The sequence below is a fragment of the Peromyscus maniculatus genome, chromosome 2 (genome assembly GCF_049852395.1).
Source record: "Peromyscus maniculatus bairdii isolate BWxNUB_F1_BW_parent chromosome 2, HU_Pman_BW_mat_3.1, whole genome shotgun sequence".
Lineage (NCBI taxonomy): Eukaryota > Metazoa > Chordata > Mammalia > Rodentia > Cricetidae > Peromyscus > Peromyscus maniculatus.
The window spans coordinates 8,154,106-8,174,988 of NC_134853.1; positions in this window are offsets into that span (position 1 = coordinate 8,154,106).

The window sequence follows — 20,883 nt, forward strand, 5'->3', positions numbered from 1 at the left end:
ACAAAGTAACAACAACAAAAAAACCCTTACTTTTTGGCACATTATATCGGAAGGCAGTTGCAACATTAGCCTCAGTTTATAAGAGGGTTTCCTGGAGTTCTAGAAACCATCATCCATGGAAAAGAAGTGAATGGGTTGACCTGAGCCTGAACAGCAGGGCCCCAGAGGTAGCATGCATCAGGAAAATGGTGGTTGCACCAGTTGAATTACATGTTCCAGCCTCATTCCAAGTTGGAGATGCTGTGCAGAGGAGTTGAGTGTGCACATCTGGGAAGACCTCTGCTCTCCCTGACCTGGGAAGCAAGCTCACACAGGAAGAATGCTGGCTTCTGTCTTATTTGGATCGCCCTCCGCACTGCCTTCCCACCCTGCTCAGTTGCCAGGGAGCTGTCTGTCTTATTTGTTGTGAAAGGGAGTGTTTTGTCGTCTTATTCAGAGCCCCAAGTCTCTCACATCGACTAATTTCCCTACGTCCAAGAGTTTAAGGTCCTGCAAATCGGGAACTCTGAGCCACCTGCTAGTCGTTAAAACAATTACATGGTTAAGAGCTCACAAACAAAGAATTAATAATGGACCTGGGTTGTGTTACCTCCTGGTCCATATGTAGGAGGATGAATTACGTCCTTGTGTCACTTCGGAGCAGTGGCTCTGGAACAATGGCACACACAAAAGCAGAGTGAAAGAGGGGGGGGATTCTTCCTGGCTCTTTCTGTCTGGACACCTAATTCCCAGAACCGCTCACTGACAACAAGCTCTTTTTCCTGTTTGATGGACATAATTTACTTTAATAATTCTGCATGTGATAATTTTTCACGTTCTTGTGGTTGTGCTTAAATTAATTTTAGTTAGTTAACTGACCCCTGCTTACTGAAAGTGTGGCATTCTCTGCACTAGGCTGGCACAGGAAGGAGATGCAGCTTCCACCCTGTTGGAGCTGAGTCTCTGGCTATGGTCTGGCTGCATCACTGTTTTGCAAGGGATGATGTTTTACATGGACAATGTTGTCCAGTCTGCTTTCTTGGCGCTGGTATGCATGGTGGTACCAAGCATCATGTGTGCCATGCTTTAGAAATCGAGAGACATTTTGGTCCTGCCTGGTGACTGTGTTCCTCTCATGAGTTAGTGTCTCTGCTGTGACTAGTATTGCATGACAAGCAATGATCCAGCTTCTACAGGATTCATCAGACTGTTTTGTGATACTACAGACACTGTGGTTCTTTAAATTAAAAAAAAATAAATAAAAAAGCAGCTGAGTTTAGTGACTGAGGCCAGTCACCTTGGAAACAGAATGGACTGACTGGACCGCAGAATGAGTTCAAGTCCAGATGAGGAAACAGTGAGACCCTGTATCAACAGAGAAGTAAAGGAAGAAAAGGTATATAGCTCAGTAGAGTACTTACTGAGTTCAAAGACTGAAGGATCCTTGACTATCTGGTAATATATCAAAACATGGCATTACTTCTTTCCAGCATTCAATTGGGCTTTCAATGTAAGAATACTTCTGGTAAAGTCAGTGTATTCCAACTAGTCTTTGAGAAATGCTCTGGTTGTGGAACAAATGTAAACCTAGCTTTAGGGCCAGAAAACACGACAGTTAAATCTCAGGCACTACTGTTCTATGGATCAGAGAGTTAATGATCTCTCAAAGGTTCAATTTCCTTGTGAATAAAATTGCGCTATGATATTTGGACATACCACTTGGGGTGTTGTGAGCATCTCCTAGGCTAATTAATATAAGTGTGGTACCCACCATAGGGTTCTGTAACAGTGTGTATACTAGTAACTAGACAAGCAGCAACAGCCTGGTGCTGCACACTGACTCACTTAAACTAAACTTCTGTCATTTCTCAATGAAGCGTAACTGTATTAGTTATTTCTGTAACTGAGATAGAATCAAAGGGCAACATTGGAGGAGGAGGTTTACTTTGGCTTTCAGTTCCAGAGGCATAGACTCCGTTATGGTGAAGAAGCCATGGCGACAGGCAGGGATGGCAGGGAGGCAGACATAGGAAGCTGCAAACAGGAATCAGGGATGGGGAAATAGGAAGTGCCATCAGGCTATAAAACCTCAAGGCCCACCTCTTGTGGACATAGCTCCTCCACCAACGCTCAGCCCTTAATGTCACCACTTCAATGTCACCAACTGAAGACCAAGTGATCAACCACACAAGCACATAGGAGAATGTCTCATTCAGACCAGGACAGTACCCAACTGGCATGCTCCATGTCTGGTCTACATGACTGAAGAAAGATTAACAACGGGGAAGTTTGAGAGCATATGTGTGGATTTTTTAAAGACTTAACTAAGAGTAACACAACACTGTTTGGAAGTACACAAGCTGTGAGGTCAGAGCCGGGTAATGCTGAGTCTCACCTTGGCAGCTGATCTGAACGTGAATTGAGGTAATATTAGCATGTCAGATGAAGCCCAGGCTAAATGCCAAGCAAGGCCCCAATAGTTATCCTGCTGCTGGGGGCAGCTTAGGATACAAATGCCAAGTAACTAAGAATAATATTAGTTCTACGTTCAACACATCAGACTATACTTTAAATCAAAAATCATAAAAACAATATGAGAAAAAGTCAAAAGAAAATGGTAATTTATGTAATAAACCCAAATTTCATTTTGAACATATAAATACATCATGGTACATTTAATCAACCTATCAAGCCTTGTTAAACACTTAAAATTTACCCGTGGCCATGGAAATAAAGCTTCAATGCCCATTTAATAACCTTAGCAGAATAAATCAGTAACTTCTATTTTAATCAAATTGAAACACATTAACTAATGAAATTGGTATAATAGCATTAAATAGCTCTTAAGATAATACAAGTTAAAAATTACCTAATGTATAATTTTACATATCAAAGACAAAAATACATTCTAAAACTTGTTAAGAAAGTTTCAATACTGTCAACGTAAGAAGCTGGACTCTGAAAGTTCGATCCCGAGCCTGGGAGACATGGAGTGTGTGCCAACTACGGAGCTGAATCAGCAGCATGCATTATTGGCTTTCTTTCCTGCTGGAGGCATGGAATGGAAGGATCCGGGCTGCTGCTGAGACCTAAGTGGCCTCAAGTGTATGTGGTGATGCAAGTTGCCATGCGTTCTAGAGAGCCTTCCTCTCCAGGTCCAATACTAATCGGACTCAGTAGGTTTGTGTGTGTGTGTGTGTGTGTGTGTGTGTGTGTGTGTGTGTGTGTGTGTGTGTAAAACAGAAATAATTCTAGAAGAAGAGGTAGTAAATTCAAGAAGAGATGGATAGGGAGACAAAGAGGAGTTAGAGGAGAAGGAGAGGTGGAAACAGAGCAAATGCACTATACTAGTGAATTAAATCCTCAAATACAACCAAATACTTCTGAAGCAAGTGAAAACACTGTACAAGACTTATTAGCACTTGCATTTAATGTACATGTTTCTAAGTGCACAATGGCTCATGTCTGCAATCTCAGCATTAAGAGGCTGAGGCAACAGGATTATTGTGAGTTCAAGGCTAGCCGGCGCTACATAGTGAGCAGTTCTGGGTCAATCTGAGCTACACAGCGAGATCCTACCTCAGAAATAAAATTAAAAAAAGCAGTATTAAAAGGTTGAAAAGAACACAGAAATATAGCATTCAAGAGGTTACTCTGAACCAGCACAGATGTATAAGTCTTACTAGCAGTTTTAACCCACCATGTAACTCATATTGTATACTTAGGAAACAATAGCAGCTGATAACTAAAATTATTTTTTTAATAGCAAAGAGAAATCTGCAACTTTTTAAAACCTCAAAATATAATTTTAGGTCTCAGATTAATACTTTCCATTTGGGTGGCACCAAGAAATTCCAGGAATGAAGGAAATAGAAGGTTATGAACCTTTTTCCATTCTTCTGAAATTCTGCAACTCTCTAAACTGGGCTGTTGATAATTTTTGACAAGTTCATCTACATTAACAATAAGAAAAACTGAGATTTTCTTGGGGATATTTTTTTTCTCATACTAGCTGGCATTGAAAAAGTCAAATCGCTCCAGGTTAATCAGCCTCATCTGAAAGAGAGGAAGTTTACCCCTCATTTTCCAACAGATTCTCTTTAATTTGGAAGGAACATTGACAGGTGGCCTCAACACTCAGGGCATTACAGACCACCTTGAAAGTCTCAGTCAGTGGCCTTTGAAGTCAGAATAATCAACAAGTCATCCGATACCCTTCAGACAGACTGGCCCTGTGTAGAAGGCCATCTCTCAGGTAGACTGATTGTCTACCATGGAGGGACAACTTGATACAGTTTGCTGAACAAATTCACAGACTTTAATGGAACTAGAACTGTGGAGAGAAATATCATTTTCAAATTGCTATTCTGGGCTCTTACTTTCCATAAAAATATGAAGAGATTTTTTTTTCTGAGAATACACAATCATCTACCTGTACAATGATACTTTTTTAATATTAAAAAGAAAAGCTAGTTTGTGGTTCTTGGGAAGACAGCTCCCTCCACCTCCTTTTCGTAGGAAGTGGTAAATTATTTGATCAAATCATTTTGAGAGGCTGGAGGGAGAGAAGATGGACTTGAAGGAAGGAATGATCACAAAGACTAGCACAAGAAAATTCTGGGAGGTGAAGGAAGATTCCTATGTCTTGGTCATGTGGCCGGATCTTGTTTTTTGTCTGAACTCATATCCTACACTCACATCAGCCTTGGTGAATGGTAAGAAAAGCTAAGCTAATTACCAGATGGGACTTCAGGCTCAAGACACAGAGTTTTTTTTTTCCAGAGAGAGAGAAAGAGAGAGAGAGAGAGAGAGAGAGAGAGAGAGAGAGAGAGAGAGAGAGAGAGAGAGAGAGAGAGAGAGAGAAATACAGATTACAGGGGTGGTGGATTCATAATGGACGCCAGGCTGGAGATGGCCAAAGAGGAAAAGATGGGCCTAACACCTTGGCCCCTTTGGAGACATGAGGAAATAGAGGTCAGATGGAAAGGTAAAAGAAGGCAATGCGATTGAGACAGCCAGGAGACAAAGTCTGTAAGAGGTTGCGATCACACCCAAAAGACCTGTGGGCTCCATTCCTGCTTCTCTCTGGCAGTGATGAATTTTTAGACACTGGAAAAGATTTGCAAACAGCTTCATCCTTCCTATAGTAATTTCAAAATGGTGGGCCACTTTCTCCTGCTACTAGTGTATAGAGGCGGGATATACATGTGTATGCATTAGGTGTCTTCTTCAATCCCTCTCCACCCTACTTTGGACTAGACTAGCTGGCCAGCAAGCCTCAGGGATCCTCCTGTCTCCACCTCCCCAGTGCTTGGATTACAGGCTTGTGCAGTCATGCTCAGCTTTCTTATGTGGGTGCTAAGGATCTGGACTCAAATCCTCATACTATGCAGCAAGCATTTATCCTCTGAGACACCTACCTCCCCTGCCTCTCTCCTGGCACTTTTGATGTTTTTATCATTGCCTTACTTGCCTTGATGCAAAGCGTCAATCTAGCGCCCCCATGTGGGCTCAGGGAGGAATGGGACTCTTTAAATATTTAAGGTGCAAAACCTGAGGTTGGTCCGCTTCTGTAAAAGTTATATGGGGGTACTGCTGTATCTGTCCACTTTTTTTCCTCCCTGGAGTAACCAGGGGTTAATCAAGTGTCACATTGAATAAGCAGTCATGGTTAATGCAAAAGCAGAAATATTAATGAGTTCAAGCAATGTTTGAATGGGTTCTACTTCCAGAGATGTTCCAGTCCATTTCTGTCTTTCATTCATGCGTGATCTGCGCCTGTGCAAATTCTGGCTTCAGGAAAGGAGGGGTGGAGGGGGTCTGAGACTGTTCTAACTATTCCTAAGCTGTCACTTAACAAACGTCATTCATAAATCCATTGCCAGGCTATTGACCACTGACAGAGAAGCTATACAAACTAATTTGCAGCAGTGTTTGCAGTGGGAAGCCTGGGGACATAGAGGTTAAACATTAGCAAGTTCAAAGCCATTTTTTCAAGAAAGGGCCCAAGAATTGATGAAATTTGACATATGCCATGCAATGTTTGCTAATTAAATGAAAAGCCTGCAGAGACGCACATAGAACTTTAATAGCAAAAATAGCACCTGCCGTAAGGAGCGCTGCAGAAATCTCTTGATTTCCATTATTTCTAATTGAACTTAAATGCCAAAATCCCTGGCCTCCAGACTGGGGATTCATTTCACAGCTGACATTTGTTCTTAGCTCAGTTGCTATTTTAAAATGATCACACAGAAAGAGAACTGTTTCAGGATTCTGCTCAGTTCTGTATGCTGTCCTTGATCTGTTGGTCTTTTCTTCTCTCCATGGCCAAGCGAAGCCCTTTCTCCACTCGGCTTTAGTGCCATATGGCAAGGCAAAAATGTAATCAGGTAATTGTATCTTGTCCCTCTAAGCCATCCTGTGAGCGGGGAAGTGCTGTGGCAAAGTTAAGTGTGAATTTCCACACTCCAGAGCAGTCAATAAAGCAATAAATTACTTCATGTTTTCCATCCTTAAATGGATACAAAATGGCTTCACCTTTGACTCCAACAACGCTGTCCATTCTGTCAGCATTACTCCCACAGGCTGAGTACTTCCAGGTCTGAAGCTGATTTAATGAAGCAAAAGTGATCAGGCAGGATGTGTCCAACTGTCAGCCCACAAGACGACCATAGAGGCAGATGGCCAGAAAACTGGAATCTATACCACCTTCAAAGATAGCACAGTACTTATGTCTTGAGTTTGTGTGTTGGAGATGAGTAAATTTGCTGAGAGGCAGTGTGTTGACAAAACAGAAAATGTAGTGTAGCCTGGATAAGCCAGACTGCTGTCCCAGTGTCCCAGTGACCTGAGTAAGACAACTTTCAAAACAAAAGGATTTGTTTGGATCCCAGGCTTCAGTCCATCATTGCTAGGTCCCATTGCTTTGGCTTTGAGGTGAGTTCAATCTTTGCATCAGGACAGAGAGGACAACATAATCAAAGCTGCTCACCTCATGATGGTATGAGCAAAGAAAGACAGAGAAGAAGAAGAGGAGGAAAAGAAGGAGGAGGAGGAAGAAGAGAAGGGGGAGGAGGAGAAGGAGGAGGAAGGGGAGGGGAAGGTGGAGAAGGAGAAAGAGGAAGAGGAGGAGAAGGAGGAGGAGGAAGAGAAGAAGAAAAGAAGGAAGGGAGAAAAAGAAAGAAAGAGAAAGAAGGAAGGAAGTTGGAGAAGGAAGCGGGGTGGGGCAATACACCTTTCAAAAGTACACAGCCAGCAATCACTTCCTCCAGTGAGGCCCCAGCTTCCACAGTGCCTGCCACCTCCCATGGGTCCACTCACTTACAGAGTCATCCTTAAATGAATTTATTGATTATTTCAGTGCCCTCATGACTCATTTTCCCAAAGCCACACTTCTGAACACTGCATTGAGGACCAAGATTTCACCTTGTGGGTTTTTTCAGATAACTTTATGTTGAAACTATAACAATGATTGATGTCTCAAATGTCATTTTATGTTGAATAATGGCAAACATCTAAATAGACACTAAGTAATTCAATAAATTATCCTTGCCATTTGGCCTATCCAATATCTAATACATGGAAATATACACAACAATAGACACAGATTTCTTCTTGGGTCTCAGGATCCATTGGCATTTACTGTGGAAATAGCCTTGCAACAATGATTAGCTTAGATAAAGCACACTGGAAGGATGGAATCATCCTTAAAGGGATGGTCAGATCAGAATAGCAAGGAATGGGTCCAGACAGAATTTAGGGATTTGGCTGTAAATAGGAATTATGTGAAAAATGAGTTTCCCATGTTGTGGAATGAAGGAAAGGATCAGAAAGGCAAAGGTAGACACTGGCAGAAGGTGATGCTAAAAGGCCTGAACCTCGCTCCTCTGATGTCTTCCACATCACTGTCTGGATGCACTCTGGGTACCTGCCCTCCCCACCCCATCACTATGCATAGCTTTTATAAAAGTTTGTGTTTGACTAGTGAGAGAACTCTGCAGGTGGAGGCACTTACGGCAAATCCTGGTGACTCGGTTGGCAGAAGGAAAGAGCCCACTCCTGTAAGTCGTTCTGATCTCTGTGAACACACTATGGCACATGCACACCCCACCACAACACACAAAGTGCCACAGCCACCAAATGAATGTAACTAAAGCTTTTTAAAGGAACAGGTGTTTTATTTTGTTCCCATTGACAGCCCAATGTCGAGACCTGGAGTGTGTTTCTATAGGTGCCCTAGGCAAACACACACAGCTGATGAGACAGAGAAAAGCGCAAAGAAACACAAGCCAGGAAGAAAAATGGTAGGAAGCATCATAAGAAGTAGGTGGCTGTTTAGTAATGAGTGAAGTCAAAGATGCAGAAACAAAATCTTCAAGAAGGGATAAATCCCAGGATGATGAATTAGAGAGAGCATCGGAGGGGCCAGAAATTAGGCAGATCAAGAGTGGCAGAGCAAGCTTCCTACCAAGACATACCTCTCTCTCCATGTTCTCTGGAACTTCGATGTGTCTTCTCCAAGTTAAATCGAAGCATTTATGTTGAAAAGTGACCACAGAAATCATCACTGTATAAGAAACCATCAACAGGACTGGTTTGTAGATTCCTTCCTCCGTCCATCATATTTTTATGGATACGTTTTTATTTTATGTGGATTAGTGTTTTTCCAGTACATATATATGTGCATCACCTCCATGCAGTGCCCTTGGAGGGCAGAAGAGGTCATCAGATGCTCCAGAACTGAAGCCACACAAGGTTGTGAGCTGCCATGTGGGTGCTGGGAATGGAACCCCAGCCTTCTGCACCAGCAGCTGGTGCTCTTAGCTCCCGAGTCATCTCTCCAGCCTGCATATATTTTTCTCCACAGTGGCAACATAAATGTATGATACAACACTTGACGAGATGCCTTACCAGTTATCTGGAATAGCTGAGAAATTAATGATTGATTCTGCCTATGAGGATCGGTATGTGTTTGAGGTATGTGATGTCTTTTTATAGAATATAAAGTTTCCTACTTGGATCAGGTTGACACTAATACGTTCTGTCGTCTGTGAATATTCATACAAAGGGAAAAAAATCACCCCAGAGGTTAATATGGTTAGGAGAAAGCAACTTGAAATATAATTATGTTCTGGATGCTATACATAGACCTGCCACCTAATATTTCTTAGTTATTATAATAATATGTATTATTATTTTAGGGCAGCCAGCCAAAGGAGATGCATGCATTGGGGAACCAGAATGGGTTTAGGACAATTTAACTGTCTAATCAATTATTCAAAAGAATTTAATAGAAAATATTGTGTGTGTGTGTGTGTGTGTGTGTGTGTGTGATCTAATGGTGACATTAAAAAATCAAATCAAAAATAGCAAATTAACCTTGTTTAAATCACCAAATAGGAATGAGGACATTAGTAAATAAGATGGAATGGACAGGCAGAATGATAAGCTGTAGGATATAGGTCTCAAAGACAACATGTGTATAAGAAATAGATCCGATTTGTATTTATCTGTCAAAAATAAATTGGGCAAGAGAACAAGTGAAGCTTCATTTCTCTTATCTAAAGAAAGAGAAACAGGAAGGTTCAATCATAATTTGGCAATGACTGAATCAATAAAGAAGAATGAGGGGGAGACAGGAGAGGAGAGAGAAGGGGTTATGTTGCAGGTTACTCAAAAACGGATCAGCTGTAAACTATGATGACCTCCAGAATAAGTATCAGTCATAGAAGAAATCTTTAGGTATATGAATATCTTACACAATGGTGGCCATAAAATTAAGAACATTTGCAAAATGGGAACTGTTAGCATGAGTGCATAATGTGATTGTGTGTGTGTGTGTGTGTGTGTGTGTGTGTGTGTGCATGCGTGCACATGTATATGAGACATATATGAGTGGTTGTGGTTTTATCTGCCTTTTAGAATTTATACTAAAACTGAAGGCAGCCAACCATAGTCAGCCACCATGTTGGCTGCTGCGGTTTCCTGGAGTGGGCCTGTGTTTTCAAAGACAGTTAATACTAGCCTTCTCAATTTATCAAGACACTGCTGGCCGCTGGTCTTGAGAAGCTCTTCGAAGGTCCAAGCTCATGATTAGGTGAGAGTGAAGACCTGGTGAGAAGGGGCACCCTCTGCAGAAAGGAAGCCCTCGGCCATCTGGGGGCTCTATCCTTTCCAGCGAGCTATTTTGCAGGAAGCACCTGACATGACTGGCCGCTCTTCACCGATGGAGCAATCAGGCTGCCACTTAACCATATCTCCACTTCAACAAATCCCCACTAGTTCCTGGTGCCACCCAGCTGTCAGCACTAGTAAGATATGGAGATCGCTAAGCATACACGGATCATGAGCTGAGACACAGGTGCCTGGGACACACACATAGGTCACTGGAGTCCTGACTGTAGCTTGAATGTGTGGTGGACAAATTGGAGAATTAAAAACCCTGAGATTTAAATATATATGTGATTATGGGTATGGGAACTTGATCTGGAGAGGAAAAGAAAAATGAATTGCTGGTATTGAATGAACAGAAGAGACCCCTGTGGAGGGGAGCTTGATGAAGTGGGTTCTGTTTGTGATGGGCAGATGTAGAATGTGTGGGAGAATACAGTTCAAGAGTCTGCTTCTGCAGCAAGACAGGGCTAACGTAGACATTAAGCCTTTTCAAAATGAGATGGATGAATGTGCCTGCCCAGCGTGTTCCTCTATGAACTCATGGGACCATGTCAAATTTGGAGAAATGCTTATTTAACTTGAAATTTGCTGCAGGAGAATCCCAAGGAAAAGCCATGTAACACGACAAAAAGAAAAGAAAAGAAAAGAAATTGCTAAAAAGTCCCAAGTTAAAAAAAATAACACTCAGATAGGCAATGCAGAAGCAAGAATGTGTGCTGAAAATGAATTCTGTCAGAAAAACAAAGCAATCCATTTCTTGAGAGCTAATGCTAAGGTTGAGACTACAGCAGCCAGAGTTCAAACTGCAGCCTTGAGAAGATTCCCACCTTTGTTGACACCTTTGAACACTCATTTGAAACACTGGATATTCAGATGCAATAAGTGGAAAAAAAGATGAGCAGTGTTCCAGACCTGACGACCACACATGACCTATTGGATTTGCTGTTTCAGGAAGCAATGGATGAAGCCGATCTCCAGACAGGGCATCTGTCACCAGGACTGCTTCCACAAAGGAGGCTGAGTTCTCAGAAGTCAGGTCATCATGATCAAGTGTCACTGAAAGGAACAGTTTCTGGTCCCTTCACTTGTTGCTGAGACAACCTTGTGTGTGTGGGAGGTACCATGGATGGATGGGTGGGTGGACGGATGGATGGACAGACAGATAGATAGACAAAATTACATGGTAGCTGCATAACAATTAATATATATAGCAGAATGCTTCTACATAGTTTGTACATAATGTTTTCTTTTCCTTATACATTTTCCAATTAAAATATTCCAGGATCAGTTCATATAGTGTTACTTGTATTTGTGTGTGTGTGTGTGTGTGTGTGTGTGTGTGTGTGTGTGTATGTATGTATGTATGTGTGCGTGTGTGTGTGCATGTATGTGTGTATGCATATATATAATTCATATATATATATATATATATATATATATATATATATATATATATGCATATATCTGCTTTCATGGCTGACCACATAGTACTGGATAGCTAATTTGGGGAGTATTCTTCCTTGGGGAGGACTGTTCCTTCCACTCTTAGCATTCTTTGTTTCCCCGTAGTTCTTTGCCTAGGGGTGAGACCCCACAAAATTTCCCCCTCGCGCCTTAGCGTGTCTATTGGTGTCATCTGTGTTCCGATCTTGTTTAGGCAGCCACATTGATGGGATTTTGTGGGTGTAGTGTCTTCTCTGACACTACTAGGAGATGAAATCTCACAGCAAACTTCCCATTTTTATGGCCCTTGTGGGTTGTGTTCATCTGTTTAGGGATAGACGGTGGTGGTTTGAATGAGAATGACCCCCAGAGGCTATTGTTTGAATGCTTGGTCTTCGATGGAACTGTTTGGAAAGGATTAGAAGTTCTGGGCTTGTTGGAGGAGGTGTGCCATTGGGGTCAGGCTTTGAAGAGTCAAAAGACTCATGCTATTCCTAGTGTGTCCTAGTGCATGTGTCACTTTCTCCATGCCTCGTGCTTACAAACCAAGATGCAGGCACTCAGCCGTTCCTGCCATCATGTTCTTCCTCCATCATCATGGACTCTAACCTTCGGAAACCATAAGGCCAAGTTGCCTTAGTCATGGTGTCTCATCGTAGCCCCAGAAAACTGACTAGGACACACACACACACACCAGTATATAAATATATGCGTGTGTGTGTGTGTGTGTGTGTGTGTGTGTGTGTGTGTGTACACTGTTTTTGTTGTTGCTATTTGGTTTTTGAAGACAGGTTTTGCTGTGTAGATCCAGCTGCCCTGGAATTCACTCTGTAGACCAGTCTCCAACTCAAAGATCTGCATGCCTTTGCATCCCAAATACTGGGATTAAAGATGTGAGCCACGCCCCCCGCCCTGGCTTATATATAGGTTTTACACACACACACACACACACACACACACACACACACACACACACACACATTTGACATAGAGGCCATGAATCTGAAAGAGAGTAAGAAGTAGAGGCACATGGGAAGGACTTGGTGGAGGAAAGGGAAGGGGAGATGAAGAAATTATATTTTAATTTAAAAAAATGAAAAAAATTTAAAAAATATTCCAAAGAGTTTTCACATTTGCACATTTTATATTTCTCTATTTCATAACATGTAAAAGTTCAAGGAACTTATATTTGTAGATGTCTTTGATAAAGCTAATATTTTTTAATACACTAAATGTCATCCTCAAATGTTAGATCAAATATATAGCATCAAAGTTCTACTGAATAAAGAAAGCACTCTTTATGGAATGAGGTATATAATAAAGGAATTTTCAAAGTTTTTATTCACTGTCTGTGGTAAAATGTGATTTATGAAAATAAAAGCCAGGAAAGTTATATATTTAAAAAGACACCTTTGCTCAGTGGACCAAGCCCGGGATGTGGGACTTGGTTGTAAACTTTTGAGAGTAGAAATGGAATGTTGGAATGTTTCAATGAATCATCCTACAGGCTTGTGAATTTGATTGCACCGATGGACACCTGTGTAGGGAGCTTGTGCAAAGGTAAGAGAAAAAATACACTCCAAGATAGTCCAAAGCCAGCCAGCCATGGGGGAGGTGAAGAGGAGAAGGATGAGGAGAGTCGGGAGAGGGAGAGGAACTCAAGTATCCTGTGTCTTCTGGTCCATTAGACTTGACATTTTTGTTATTCATATCAACTAAGCACATTGTACCCCTTCACTTTCATACTGCCCACCCCACAAGGTTCCACATATGAGAAAGATACACAGCTGTTGTCTTTCTGAATCTGGCTTATTTTGATTAATACGATGGCCTCTACAGTCATCAAGGCTATCTGCTAGGGCTACAGATGAAGTATGTAACTTTAAAATTTTATAGTGTTAGCAGAAGTTAGGTAAATAATTTTTAAATTCCTATGTGGTAAGACATAATATTGTGAATCTTTGTCTGCCTTTAAAAAATATGCTACTGGTTTATACACAGCCAGTCTGGTGAACTCATCTTTTATCAAGTAGAGTTCAGTATTCAGACAGAGGAAAACCATGTGTTTCTTTGAAGATGGTTATCAGCTTAAGAGTCTTCAGAGACAGTCCAATCAGCTGTGTCTATATGCACTGGAACTTTTATGTTGGGGGAGTGTTGGGGTTGGAGCCATTGGCATCAGCTCATACCAGGACTGGGTGGGTGCCATGAAGGGATTACGAATCCTTGTGTCCTGAACAATGAGTCAATCCAGCCGAGACAGTTTCTTAAGAAAAGACACTTCCAAGGGAAGATGTTGCCTGGAGCAAAGACACCTTAGCAGCTCAGTCTCGTGCAGAGGCTTCCAGCTTTTCTGTCACATTCAGGGGACTTGGAGGTCATTTGTCTAGCTCAAGCTTTTTCCAACAGAGCATGCTCTGTCTGCTACACGTAGTTCTGCAAGCAGCTGTGTCTGTCAGGGGTATCATTAGCTTCTTAAATCTCTTTGCAGGGGTATGCATTTTAGAATGATAATGAACCATCTCAGTCACCCGCAGGTGCTCTGGAGCGCCTCTGCTCCCATGGTCAGCTTTAGAGGACCTGAGTCAGGAATTTTCTAGCTTTCCTATTGGAGGTAGGTTGTTTTCACATGCTGCTTTGTAACTCATAGAGCAAGGCCTTTTAGATCTCCCACTCCATCCTACTCTCCCAGCCTCATCACAGCTTCCAGGATGCTAAAGATGCACTGTCTTCCTGAGCCAGACTCCAGGCCGGCTGTGGAACTTAGCTGATACAGCACGCGCTTCAGCAGTTCCCCAGAGTTACTTCTAGCCCATCTTATCTTTACTGGGCCTTTCCTCACATCCTCACCCTGAGACCTGGGCTTCCATTTACTGCCAAAGAGCATCAAGTTAAGGCATTGGAAAGAATTGCTAATGTGAGCTCCTCCCATCCACCCAAGGGGAAGGTGCAGGACTGGCTGGATCTCTCTCTCTCTCTCTCTCTCTCTCTCTCTCTCTCTCTCTCTCTCTCTCTCTCTCTCTCTCTCTCTCCATCTCTGACAGCTCACTTCTGGAAAATTCACTGCTCAGTTTTTAACAGGAATTTTGAAGGTTAATTAAAAAGAAAAAATAAATAAAACCCTGCAAGCCCATGACAATATCATGACCATGTTCCTTCCCAAACCACTGACACGGGAAACTAGAATTAATGTGCCCATTTGATCTATCATGGATATTTACCACAATGAGAGATGCGCTAATTAAGTAGCTTTGCGTCCCTTTGGTGGTGCTGGAGAATAAGATGGCTTTTCAGCCTTCCAGTGCCCTCTTTCACTGGACTGTCAGTGTGTGCTACTTTTCATTTTGTAAAAGGACCACTTTTCCTCTCCTCCATTACCTCATCTTTTCTCCTCCTCTCTGGACTGACAAGGGGCCTTGAATTCATGATGAAAGAAGATGTCATTGAGCCTAGTGAAGTTACCACAGGAACAGCGGAGTTCAAACTCTGGCACTGTCTCTGCTTCATTATCAACCCTCAGCGTTTCAGAGTCGAGACAACGTATATTGTTATAGCGCGGCATGGAGATGCTGTACAGATCACAGAGTACTGTTTCCTTTGGCGTCATTCATCTAAGCCAGGCAGAGAGAAATGCTTTTCCACATGCATTCCATTGTGAGGGCGAAAGGTCCGGACAGCAATTTTCCCCAAGTGCCAATCAAGCCAACAGCAAAACAAATGAAGTGATCGGAAGTATGTGCCGTTCATTGGTGGGAAGTTGTAATTAACCTGATTTCTTTTGGAGTGAACCTGACAGACCTGTCTAAGACAGAGAAGCAGAACCTGTTCTTCTTGGTGCGGTGCTGACTTCATTCTGGTGTTGGTTTCAAAGGTGGGCGAACGAGCGAGCAGAGAGCACCAGGCTTTAGATCCAATACAGGGCCTGGCTTTTCATTCACTGCCTGGGCAAGTGCTGGCCCGTGGTTTTCAGTGCAGCGTCACTTTGATCCCTGCAGAAATCATTATGGAAGACCTGTCCCAGCTGGGACACTCCACTCTAAGCTGGGAGAATTCCACAGCGGTTGGGTGAGGAGGGTGTGCCACAGTAGCCCCAGATCACTCCCACTAGATGTCAGCAGCATTCCCTCTCTGAAGAAGTGACAGAAGTGTCTCCAGACACTGCCTAATCCTCCTCAGATGGCAGAAGACTCATGAGTCTAGATGTTAGCAGTAGAAGACTGTTTATCTCGCATACTTCTCTTTATTCGGAGTTGTGGCTGAATGGAGGCAGCATTGGATGCTAGCTAACTGCACAGTGAGAAGTTCTCTTCCTTCAGTGGTCTTTCAGGCTTTTTCTTAAATCAGGAGAAAGTTTCCAAGTGGAAAAAGAGCATCTTTGACACCTCCAGCTATTTGTACAATAATAGACACTGCACGAAGTAAGGTGTCCATGGCAGACCCTTGAGCAGACATCACCGAGCTATTATTTAGTGATATTGTTTTATTTTTATGACATTTATTTTTTAGGAAATGACACTAATTCTCTATCTGCTTGATTGATGTGGAGGTTCTTTTTTGATGAACACATTTAGTAGTCACGTTAGAAAATATTTGGCTGCAACACAGTGAATCTAGAAGTGTGTCCAAGAGAATCGTATCACAGTCACCGAAAGACACATGAACATTGCTCATCAGCCTTGCTTGAAACACTCTATTCCCGACCAATAAATCAACCGTGAGCACCCATGCCAGACAATGGTTTCGACAGCTGAAGAATGAACCGGAGCAACGTGCATGAATCTTATAAATAAATGCTGAGTGGAAGAAGCCAAACAAAAGAAGCGCTCTCTCCCATAAGACTGCGTGCATGAAAACTCAAAAGTAGATGCTATGAATACATTTCATTAGAAGCCCAGGGACTTTTGTACCCATGGAATTGTGATTACAAGGACAGGCAGAGTGTTCTGGGGTGCTTCCTGATCCAGTAGAAATGATTATCTCAGATATCCACTGTATGAAACTTTGTCCAGCATCTAGTGATGATTCAAGGACCTTTGTTTATGCTTCTGTAGCTATATGGAGATATATAGGCTATATTTCAATTAAATTTTGAAATGAAAATGTTTGTGAAATTGCAAGTAATCGATATTAACTAAACAATTGAGCAGATGCAAAGCTAAAGAAACACAATTGTAGCCGTGGTTTGTAAATGGCTGGTGTTGGAGAAACCCTGGTTCTGTATAACCACTCCCTGTTAAAAATGGAGCCCTGGAGCACTGATAGAGGGAGACATGGTGGCCAAAGCCATCCAGCAACGGGTGGCAGTTTTGTGACTTCCATGAAACTTCCCAAATCCAGTCGAGGCACCTTGTCTGAAGAAACAAGCCCTATGCTAATACCCCCTCTCCACTCTAACCCCACACCTCTGGGATCCTCTCATCTGTACCTCTGAAGGGGGACTCCACACAGCAGGAGCTTCCTCTGGGACCCTGGATTAGGTAAGAACCACACCCAAACACCCGTTTTCACAGAGAGATCCTTTATTAAATGAGGAAGAAAAGTTAAAGTGGCTGCTTTCTGACTCTGGCAGAAAACAGCAGCAAATGACCTTGCAGCTGTCATTTTTAAGAGGAGAAGAAGGGGGGTCTGTGTTAGAATGGGCTAGGATGTGTGGTAAAGGATATAGGGGGTGAGGGGAAGGGAACAAGGGGAAGACGGTAGGGTCTTTGTTCTAGAGGAACGAAGGATTGCCTCTGGATAGAGAGGAGACAGATGACACATGGGCAAATGGAGGTTTATAAAGGTAAAGGCAGAAACTCCATGTTAGGATAAGGTTTAATTTTAAATGAGCATGTTAATTAGATGAACCAAAGGGAGCTTGTGATAGCTAAACCTTGATAGTCAGCCTCAGGAGGAAGAAGTAGCCAAATAAAGGACTAGATGTTGGTGGCTAGCTTTGGGAATGTAATCTAAGGGTTCTTAGCAAGGCAGAGGGGAAGGGGAAGGGCAAGGCCTGCCAGAGCCACATGCTCAGGGGGGCTAGTGTCCCTTCAACATCAGCTCTTGGTCCCTAGCTGTGGATACACTGGAACTCTGGAGTGGACAAGTCTAAAACAGAGATCTGGAGTATTTCACCTTCTTTGTTCAGTTTCTCCAAAATCTTCTGTGTTGCCATGACTCCAGGACAGGTACTGGACTTCCTGTCCCTGGGAATGTCACCCCCAATGTTATCCTATCAGTCAGCTGAAATGAAGGATTAAGGTAAATGGGGAGAGCACTGAGCCTCACTCAGTCTCAGGATGGTTGTACAGAAAGCCTCCTATAATAAACCGTTGTTGCATCTTTCCCAGGGTCCTCCTTACTAGCTAGCCTCCCTGGAGCTGTGGGTTGCAGTCTGGTTATCCTTTGCTTTACATCTAGTATCCACTTATGAATGAGTACATACTATTCCAGCGATGGAGAAATGGATGAGATCCACACAAGCAAACTGAGGGTGAGGGGAGGGTAATGGAGAATGAGGGATGGGGGAAAGAGAGCCTAGGGGAGCGGGAGGTTCGAGCTGGAAGGGGAACAAAGTGGGAGAACAAGGAAAGAGGTACCATAATAAATGAAGAACCATGGGGGTAGGGAGAAGCAGAGTGCTAGGGAGGTTCCCAGGAATCCACAAAGATGACTCCACCATAGACTACTGGCAATGGTCGAGAGGGTACCTGAGCTGGCCTACTTTGGTGATCGGATGACCAAACACCCTAACTGTCATCATAGAACCCTCATCCAGTGACTGATGGAAGCAGATGCAGAGATCCATGGCTGGGACCCAGGCAGAGCTCCAGGAGTCCAATCGACACTAGTGAGGAGGGATTCTATGAGCAAGAGATATCGAGAGCATGATTGGAAAAAGTACAGAGACAACTAGCTAAACTAGTGGAAACACATGAACTGTGGACCAATAGCTGAGGAGCCCCAATGGAACTGGACTAGGCCCTTAGGATAAGTGAGACAGTTGTTTAGCTGGAACTGTTTTGAAGGGCCCCCACGTAGTGGGATCGGGACCTGTCCCTAGTGCATGAGCCAGGTTTTTGGAGCCTAGTGCCTATGCTGAGACACTTTGTGCAGCCTTGGTGCAGGGAGGAGGGGCTTGGACCTGCCTCAACTGAGTATTATACCAGGCTCTGCTGACTCCCCATGGGAGACCTTGCCTTGGAGGGGTGGGAATGAGGGGTGGTTTGAGGGGAGGGCTGGCTGGGGGCTTGGGAGGAGGGAGAACAGGGGAATCTATAGTTGGTATGTAAAATGAATAGAAAATCTCTTAATAAAAAAAATAAACTATACTCCAAAAGTTACAAAAAAATAAATAAACTATTGTTTTCAAATTATATCAAAGCATGCTCAGGTACCAACATCTAATAAGAAAGCACTCTAAGTAAAAAAGAAAAGAGGAAGAGAAAAGAGACCTCTGGGGTGAGGGGGCATCTTACATAAAAGACCCTGCCCTGAAAGAGAGGTGTGTAGCAGGCACCTGCCCATGGACGGGGCCTCTGACTGCTCACATTTAAGATGGCACTGCTTCTGAAATCAGATGGCTAGAGGAAGAAGCAGAATCGCTGGGTGGTGTGCAAGGCTCTGGGAAGCTGCTCACCCACTCACTTTCAGTCCTTCGTCTGTGAGATGAAGACAAGAAACTCATGACTTTCTGATCCCACATGACTGTCACAGAGGCAAGGAGACAAAGCATGTGAGAACGTCTTATAACAATGGAGTCAGGTGTACAGCCCAATGCCATGTGTGTGTCAGTGGATGTTAGGTTTGGTATATCTTAACATTACAATTCAAGTTGACCTCTGTAACCTGTATTTGAATGGCCCCAGGCTTAACATTGAGTAGGAAGCTTTTCACTTCCCTGGGGGTGAGAAATTGGGATCTGTGGCTCATAGTTGCTATAGAGCTGGAAGGAATTGTTCTCTACACGAGAAACTTTGTGACAGTTTTTTGTTTGTTTGTTTGTTTGTTTGTTTGTTTTCCTGATCAGCAGGTTGCATTCTAGGAATCTGGCCAGCTCCAGTGGAGATCTGGACACCGTGGGAATTTCAGTGTGTGTACCCCACAAAGCAATTCAGTGCTGGTGTAGGAAATCAAACAGATGGCACACTAAAGGACTAGGCTCATCCGTCCCGAATGCTACAAAATCTCTTAGCATACTAAGTCAAGGTAGGAATAACACTGCTCTTTGGCCTGTATTACACTGAAATTTGACTTTGGAAAGTGATTTTTTTTTAAGCCTCACTGGTATGAGTTGTTTTTAATTTCACAGATCACAATTCTATGCCGAGAAAAAGTATTTTCAGCATCATGTCAACGTGCTTGGTGGACAATAAAAGGCCCTTGTTTTTACTCATGTGTGACAGTTACATTGTCCTGAATGAGCAGGAAAAGCCGCTCTGATGAGAAATGAGACAGCAAGGAGACTCAATCCTTATAAATTTACAAGTTGTTGGATCCCTAATGGCAGGAGAGGAAGCCCCTGGGGCTGCAAGCTGACATGTCATTCTGTAGCCCTTCACCTGACCTTCTCCAAACATCAGCTCACACACAATAGACACAGTTGTTCAAAAGGCTGTGCACCTCCCGGCTGGAAACTGTCTCATCTTCCGGATCCACCGCCACCGTATCCACTCCTGTCAAGGAGGAAGCCTTTGGAATTCTTTTAGCGCAAAGCCTGTGTTGGTCTTCACAGTGACCTTCAGAGACAGACCACTGCTGCTACTCAGCGGCAGATTCGCCTTTGCTCTTTCAGCTCCCAGCAAACCATCCAGGCCCTGCGGCTGTGCTGGAGTCTTCCCAACAAGGCTCAGTATTTTTGCAGATGAATTCGTTTGCGGTCAATATTTTGATGGGAGTTATGGAGCACAAGCGGTTATTTATATCTCTGTTAGGAAAATAATGCAAAATGTGAGTAGAAATGAATATATTTGACACCATGTAACGACTTCAAAATTGCTACAGAAAAAAAGTAGAGATTAAACTCCTCTGTTTTCTTAATGAAATTGAGCCAAATCCTGGATTTGAGGATTGGCCTCAGATCATTTCCTGTAATGGAAATTGGGATGAAGGAAACAGAAAGAAACAATCAAAAGGCAATGAAAATCAACTTTGATTTAAATAAAACCCTCAGAAAAAGTGCTTTATTTTATCTTGTTTTGCATTAAAAAAATTCTCCTTTGGGGGCTGTAGAGAACGCTCAGTGATTAAGAGCACTTGCTAATTTTGCCAAAGACCCAAACTGGGTTCCCAGCTCCTATACTGGGCACC